This window comes from Cervus elaphus, chromosome 8 (genome assembly GCF_910594005.1).
Source record: "Cervus elaphus chromosome 8, mCerEla1.1, whole genome shotgun sequence".
In the NCBI taxonomy this organism is placed as follows: Eukaryota; Metazoa; Chordata; class Mammalia; order Artiodactyla; family Cervidae; genus Cervus; species Cervus elaphus.
The window spans coordinates 6,887,193-6,895,453 of record NC_057822.1 but is presented as its reverse complement, the minus strand read 5'-3'; the positions used below and the strand labels follow the sequence as shown (position 1 = coordinate 6,895,453).

General features: G+C 45.2%; 1 non-coding gene across 1 annotated transcript; it reads left to right on the top strand.

The window, feature by feature from the left end:
• The first annotated feature begins 1,188 nt into the window (after positions 1 to 1,188).
• TRNAE-UUC lies at positions 1,189 to 1,261 on the top strand. The gene has a single exon. It is a non-coding gene; the product is annotated as a tRNA-Glu (tRNA).
• Positions 1,262 to 8,261: the final 7,000 nt, after the last annotated feature.

Genomic DNA, 8,261 nt, shown 5'->3' with positions numbered 1-8,261 from the left:
CCAATTTCTCTTCTTTTCCCAGACTTCTTACTACTGAAGTAATCCAAGGTTAAGTCCTGGACTGCCCTTCCATCACTCACTCTCTTGTGATTTCATCCAGTCTCAAGACGTTAAACACGGATATCTTGATGCTGCAGACCCCCAAACACACACTGGCAGCCAAGACTCCAGACTCTGGCTGCCCCTTCCAGTCTCCTCTTGGATGATTAGTGGACATCTTAAATACGTTCAAAATGGCATTCTTAGTTTCCAGTCAAACCGGCTCCAAACACAGCCTTCCCTGTTGAAATTCATGGCAATTCCATACTTTCTGTTGCTTGGGTCAGAAATTTTAATCATTCTTGATTTCTTTTTCTCCCATATCCCTCCTCCATTCATTCAAAGAAATCATGCTGGTTTACCTCCAAAACCTATTATCTGACCATTTCTCCCCACCCTCAGCACTGTTGCCTCACTCAACATGATTGCTTGGATTACCGCAATCCTTTCCAGCAGGCTTTCCTGCTTCTACGCACGCCCTCACATTCCAGGCTCAACACAGCAGAGCTGGCTATAAAATGGAAGTCAGCTCCTGTGATGCCTCTGCTGACTGCAGAGTGATTCATTTCACTCTCAGAGAAGGCCGGCGGTCTACCAGGCCAGCGGCTCCCCCCCGCGCCCCGCCCCGACCTCTCTGACCTCAGCCCCTCCTCCTCTCTGCACCCCCGCCCCCCCCCAACTCTGCCTGGCTCTACCCGACCGGTGGGCTACATGCTCTTCTCGGGGAGGGCCTTTGCTCAAGCTGTTCCCTCTCTGGAAAGCTCTACCTCACAGACCCATTTGGCCAATTCTTATCTCCTTCAAGCCCTCTCAGATCTCACTGAGGCCCCACCCTGACCACCTTCCCCATCCCCCTCACCCTACACTACTTTTTCTTTTCTCCACCGTGCACATTGTTTTATAGCATATAAAATGTATAATTTACTTGTGCGTTATTATCCATCTCCTTCCAAAAAGTTAAAAGCTCTACGAAGGCAGAAATCTGTTTTTGTTTGCTGATGTATCCTAAAAACTTTACAGTGTCGGGCATAGAGTGGGCACTCAAAAAATTTACAGAATAAGTGACTTGAGCAGGACACATTTCTTAAAGACAGTTACATATCTATTTGGTATATTATATTTAGTATATTATTATAAAAGTAGAGGCGTTCCCTGGCGGTCCAGTGGTTAGGACTCGGCACTTTCACTGCCATGGTCCTGGGTTCAATCCCTGGGCAGGGAACGAAAATCCCACAAGCCTCACAGAGCAAACAAGTAATAAAATAAACATGTGAAACCTGTAAATTCAGTGACAGGTTCTTTTATGAGTTTTAAAGAAAACATCTGGTAACCAATAGTACTTCAGAAATTATTTAAAGATGGTTTACAAATTGAGAAACTCTGTCCTCTATATATACACAGGCAAACTCAAATCCTCTCATTCTGGAGAGCCTTCACAACGTAAGGGTTACATACTAGAACTTTCAAATCTGACTGTGCACACAAATCATCTCAGAGGCTTGTTATATTAAAAAAAAAGAAAAAGAAAAAAAAAGCCTATATCCTACTCTAAGCGCTTTAGGGTTGGGGCTGGAATTTATATTTTAAACAAATGTCTCATGTGATTCTCCTGTAACCAGCCCAGTACTGGACAAGGCTTAAGGCTCAGATAACCTCTGAGGGCTCTTCTAGCTCTGAAGTTCTGACTTTGTGATTGAAACACAACTGACTAGCCTAGAAAGCAGGCCTTTTCAAAATGCAGATTCACTGGGCTAGAACCAGCATTAGGGGAAAAAAAAATACAAATTAACAGACAAACCATAAATTGAGAATGCATTACCTGTAGTAAAGGTTATGGTTTCATGAAATATTTTCCAGAGGTGAGTATATATGTAAGTAATAAGTGGTAATATTAAAATACTTTTGTGGTAAAAAAAAACTCAAACAGAACAATGAGTCTCAACTTTCAGTGTTGTAACAGCGTGAATTTCTGAGCCCCAGCAAGTTCAAATCTTTGAGTGGAGTTCAGGAATCTGCATTTTTCATGGCTGACTGATGCAGGTAGCCCTAGACCACACTTAACTGAGCTCTGTGAACGCAAAGCTACCTCTAGAACCCATTTCATGTGGCGCTTTACAGTACTGGGGGAGGGGGAAGAAGAGGGTTGGAATGCCCTTGGGAGGAGCAATTTCCAGCCCTCCATGTTTATAAGGGATGATCTGGGAAAGCACAGGTAATGTCACCATACTGCAGCACTGGGGAAGAACCCTACTTCGTTATTTATAACATTAAAATAGGACACTGGATTTTTTTTTCTGTCTAAAAAGTGCAGCAAGGAGAAACATGTACTTTTGGTCCACTTCACAGAAAGGACTGTTACCTGTCTGGTTCAATGTCATGCATCAGCTAGGTAAGCACTCGAGTATTTGCTGAATGAATGACAAGAGAGAAACGCTGAACTGAGAGAACCAAGCTGCACCTGGTTCCTCTGCAAGTTGTCATTCTCAAGGCCCACTTCTCTGAAGATAACCCCGAGTCTGAGCTTGCTCAGTGCCTTTACAGTGAATAACCACCATCCTCATCTTCTTTCCTTTCCAGGAAAGAGAAGCCCTCAAGTCACAGAACAAAAGCTCTCCCATTGAAGCCTACCACAGGCCACAAATATACATTCAATAAACCTGTAATACTGCACATCCTGATAGCAACTCCTACACTATGCGATTTGCATTTACTACCTTTAATTCTTGAAAATAACCCTGGAAGGTAGGTGTTGACCTACTTTACACAAAACCTTAGGCCCAGAGAGGTTGGCTGACTTGTCTAAGGGCTCACCCTGGCAGTCGCGGCCAGTGTGGCTGACTGGCTGTGCTGCATCTGAGCCGATCTTGATGGCCAGACACTGGGAGCACGTGATGAGACACAGCCTCGAGTCTGAGGTTACAGAACACCAGCTACAAAATGCACACATCTGGCAATCTGAAGACCTTTCTTCCTTTAATTATGACTAAGCTGTTAGTTGGGCGTTTGTCCCTATAGACCCAGTCTTTGAAAAGTAGAGACCAACTCTGTTTCTATGACTGTCAGCCCTCTTGGGGACTTGGAAAATGTAGGCCAGCATTTTGTGGGTTGGTCAACCTAATTTAAAGAAAAATTCGATACAAGCATATGTCAAGGGGCAGATGTGTGGTTTAACCTTATTACAACAGAAGCTACAAAAAGGCTTACCCTTATTACAAGAGCTATAAAACTGTACAGAAAAGACAGCGGGTCTCAAGGTTCTGGAGTCTTGACTGCCTTCATCTGAAGACTGGTTCTACCACTACTACTTGTGACTTTGGGCAATTATACCCTTCTCTATGTCCTCATCATTGTAACACCTCCCAGAGCTATGAAAACCAAATGAGTTAATATGTGTGTCAGGAAAGAATCCCAACCAGCATCTGGGAAGGCATGCCCCTCCCCTGGTGTGTGCCTGACCACCACTCTGAGAATAACAACTACTACACAGCTATTTCCTAAAATGAGAGTTGGAAAACAGTTGAAGTAGCAGCCAGTGGGACGCTTCATGGAAAACAAGCCTATACTATCTGCCAGGGACCTGCAAGGGATTTGACAGGCTTAAATTCCAAATTCTGTGCTCCGATCCACTCTGAGGTACCATGCAATGATTAAGCAGAACCAGTCTGCCCCTCCGCACCCCCCCATAGATGCTTTTTTTTTTTGGCTGCGCCACACAGCATGTGGGAACTCAGTCCCCTGACCAGGAATCGAGCCCATGCCCCCTGCAGCGGACCATCAGGAAGTCCCTCAATAGGTGGTTTTCAACTACCTGACAGTTTTCGGTCATTTTGGAGTACAATAAGAAATTTGGAATTCTGAAAATAGAGATAATGTAAACCGTATTTTCTCATAGAATTACACTCTTTTTTACATATAGATTCATAAGAAGTTGCACACGCTTTTTTAAAAACAAGGAAAGCAAAAAATAGAAATACTTTTAAAGCAAAAAATAGAAATACTATCTTAGGGAAATACTATTATAAGGAAAATACTTCCAGAGGCAGTCACCGTAGTATTAAAGGGTTAGAAGTCATGTTATCAAAGCAATGTGTTCAGTAGAGTAACTGGGGGAGTCTAAAATGTGGACGAGGGTGGAGGGAGATGGGTTGGTAGCAATAAACTGGTAGAACTAAAAAAATAAAAAAATAAATAAATAAAATGTCACTTCTGCTTAAGTTGTTTAATATCTTTGCCTTTTTAAGCTACTTTCAGATTTTTCTAACTATTGAAAATTTATCACGTAACAAATCACATCAATAGTGATAAATATATAATTGTGAAACAGAATCCTAAAATCATGTTACGTAAGGTCCTTAATTGGTACAATCACACATCATTTTGCTCAAATTTGTAAAAAGAAACCATCTGCATTTGCTTCCTAAGCTTTCTTGCACCTGCACCTTGAACAGTCAAGTTCAGTCCCCCGGTGCCCCCAGGTGCCTTAGGCTGGGTTCCCCCCTGACAACAGCAACTGCGGTTTCCATAACAAGCTGCACTAAAGGTGTTCTGCACCCCCAGGCACCAGCCAGGTCCCCAGTGGCAGGCAGCTTCAACTGTGGGTGGTTTCTGGGCCCTGACCTCACCACTCACCCAGACAGCATGGGCCTTAACCCTTTAAGACTCAGACCCCTCTGACAGCCTATTCACTGCAGTCTTTACCCAACAGTTGGTTAGAGAGTCTCAGTGTACACGCGGAGTTTAACAGGTTGGGACTGATAAACTCCATGTGTGGTTAAGCTGCAGGAAAGGGCAAAAGCACAACATCAAACAGGCTCTGCTATAAAGTACCAGAAAGGAGAGTGTGCTGTTACTTGCCTCTGATCACAGTGCTGGCAGAAGCAGAGCATAAATTACGTGTAGTCACTTCAGTCATGTCTGACTCTATGTGACCCCATGGACTGCAGCCCGCCAGGCTCCTCTGTCCATGGAATTTTCCAGGCAAGAATACTGGAGTGGGTTACCATTTCCTTCTCCAGGGGATCTTCCCGAACCAGGGATTGAACCCGCATCTCTTATGTCTCCTCCATTGGCAGGTGGGTTCTTTACCACTAGCCCCCCTGGGAAGCCCATAAATTATATGATACTATCTGACAGCTTGAAGATTCAAGAACCTTACACTCACCGGACACACGGACAAGTGCTTCTACTGGGATGGTTCCATGGAAGGAACTGACATTCCTGGCATTTGGGGCTGGCTGCATAGATTAAGGCAGTAGAGCCTATACATCTAAAGGAATGGCGTATTATGAAGCCACTAGGACATGAGAACATATTATGCGAAGAGGGAGAAAAAAGCAGGAATCAAAATGATACCTACATTTTCAATTTGTATAACAATTTTGTTTCTGTTTTACCATAACCCAGGTGGCGCCTCCAATGGCAGGCTCCTCACAGGTCTGATTTGACCTACTATCCCCCCGCCCACCCTGGCTCTCTGGTTGTGGTAAGTTTCTCAACCAGACTAGGACCTCCTAGTGTTTGCACAGCAGACCCCATCATGTAGCCGAGGTCATCAGTAACCACCCTGTACCTACCCTCACAGTGCTTCACACATTTTTGTGATCGTCTCAGTTGGTGAAGAATCTGCCTGCAACGCAGGAGACCCTGGGTTTGACCCCTGGGTCAAGACCACCCTGGAGAAGGGAATGGCAACCCACTCAGTATCCTTGCCTGGAGAAGGCTGGCAGGCTACATACAGCCCATGGGGTCACAAGAGTCCATATGCTGCTCTTTTGTTGTAACACTTTAACTTTTCTAATGGTGGAATGTTTGATACCCTTTACCTCCAGGTACTAGTGTCAATAGCAGCTCTAGTTAATGTGAATCAAAAGCCTACCTACAACAAATACCCCAGGATGGGGATGGGCAACATCGACCCTGTTTGAGAGCTGTCCTAAAGACCAGCTGCAGGACACATTCAGCTGAGCCTGAATGTCCCCGGGCCTGAAACTGGGACACAGCCAGATGCCCGCCAGGGACACCACCTTATTCTGCAACCACATGTAGCATGGGGGCAGTCACCTAACATCAAGGTAAGCTTTCACGGGAAGCAGCTGAGGAAATGAGAAAAACAAACACAGCAGGAACCTTGGAAGACTACATTTTATTAGAAACCTCCCCGGACGTTATGCCTTCCTTCCCTCCCTCTGACATTAGGATGTGGGGAACACTTCTACTCTTTAGGTCCATACACATCACCATCAGGTCTTGTTAAAAGGAATTCAGGTCTCAAGTGGGGTCTAGTAGTTTTGACCGCTCCCCAGGCGATTCCAGCAAACACCAGTGCTTCAGACTCTGTGTTTGGAAGCCGAGTTTCTAATAGGGCTTCCCAAGTGGCTCAATGGTAAAGAATCTGCCTGCCAATGCAAGAGACCCGGGTTCAACCCCTGGGGTGGGAAGATCCCCTGGGCTAGCAAATGGCAACCCATTCCAGTCTTCTTGCCTGGAGAATCCCATGGACAGAGAGAAGCCCGCCGGCTACAGCCTCAGACACAACTGAGCACGCACACACACGCGCCTCTAACTAGAGGGGCTGGGGTGGCACACTTTCCCGCACTGCTGCTCCAAACTGGCTAGGGATATGTCCTCGCCTGTGCCAGCTCCCAAGGTGTTCACACTCACTCACCTAGAGCATCACTGCTAGAGCTAGAAGCAAAACCCAGCTATTCCTCAAACTCCTGAGGGCCTTTGTTCCCTCTGGGCCAGAAGCCTAGGCAGTTTTTAAATGGGAAGTGAACTCACTCACAAGTCAGCAGGACAAAATGAAGGGTGGGCATGTACACTGTTAAACTAAATAGGAAGTACCACAATAACTTAAAAACACAGCCATACATCAAGTGGCTAACAGCCAAGCGCAGAGGATGGCAATACCATTAGAGACTTTCTACCTTTCATTTTCCTGCAATGCTTTATTTAAATGAGTACACACTCCCATCACTAGAAAATATTCTGACTTCCACAGCACCCAGTACTAGATAGCCAATATATTCACCAAGAGTTAGTTTGTTCTCAAAGATATTTATTTCAGTTGTAGTTATTAGTATAGAGATGTTAAAACAGTGAAGCCATTTATAAGGTGGAGTCCCACAGTAAAAGGCTGAGAAATGAATGCATGCTGATGTTTTTAGTGAAACAGAGCTTATGCTAACACATTTCAAGATCCTCCCCTTCAAGCATCTGGATCTGACGGATAAGACTATCAGGAAAACAAAGCAAGCCACATTTTCATAAAAAGCTAGGTATACCAAATAACCTCCAGGTTTAAAAATACCTTACAAAGGCAGCTAATAAATTAAAGAACCATTTAACAGCAATGAAAAGGTGGCCCAGGGACAACTGAACTCATTAGTCACAAGTGACGATATTGAGTTAACTTGTACTAGAACCACTGGCCAAGTATTATGTCCAATAGAGAAATGGTGACTTTTGAATGTCACTGTCTCGGTGACCTGGAAAAGTACAGACAAAGGTCCCACTTTCATATCAAAGGAGGGCACTCTGGTAGCAGTAACATTTCTCAACGACAGTAGCACAAAACTAATCCTTTTTGAGCACTATGTGCCTGGTGCAAGTTAAAGCCATCAAGAAATATTAAACCGCTTAACCCTGAAGGAGGTTAACCATCACTGCCCCCACAATACAGATGGGACGCTGACGCAGATCTAAGGTGTAACAGAGCTAATAAGATGCAGGGAGGGGAATTAAATCCAGCCAATGGGTCTCAAAGACCACCACCCCCTTCTCTAATTACATTCTCATCAACCCTAGATTCTCATTTTAAAGGAAAAAACAAGTCCAGTGTTTAACCCCAAAGCACCACATCAAAGACTCTGATCCTTTCAGACATCAGTGCTGGTAAAAGCCCTAGTGGACGGCAGAATCACTGGGCAGAGGGGAGCCCTGCACCCCACTTTAATCAAGGCTCTAAATTCAAACCCAGCCCCAACCACGCCGCCCCCCTACAATCAGTTTCCACCGGGCCACGGCACCACAGCCTGCCAACAAGGGGGCGGTGGGCACGGGCAGTGCCGCGAAGCTCTCGGCCTGGGGTCTGCCAGGAAGCACTGGCGTCCAAGGGGAAGTCAGGGTGGTTACCAGCTATTCCCATCGAAGCTTTAAGTGGCTTGAGGTCCAAGGACTTGAATAGGGCCAGGCTCCTTGCACAGAACACACAACAGTAATTG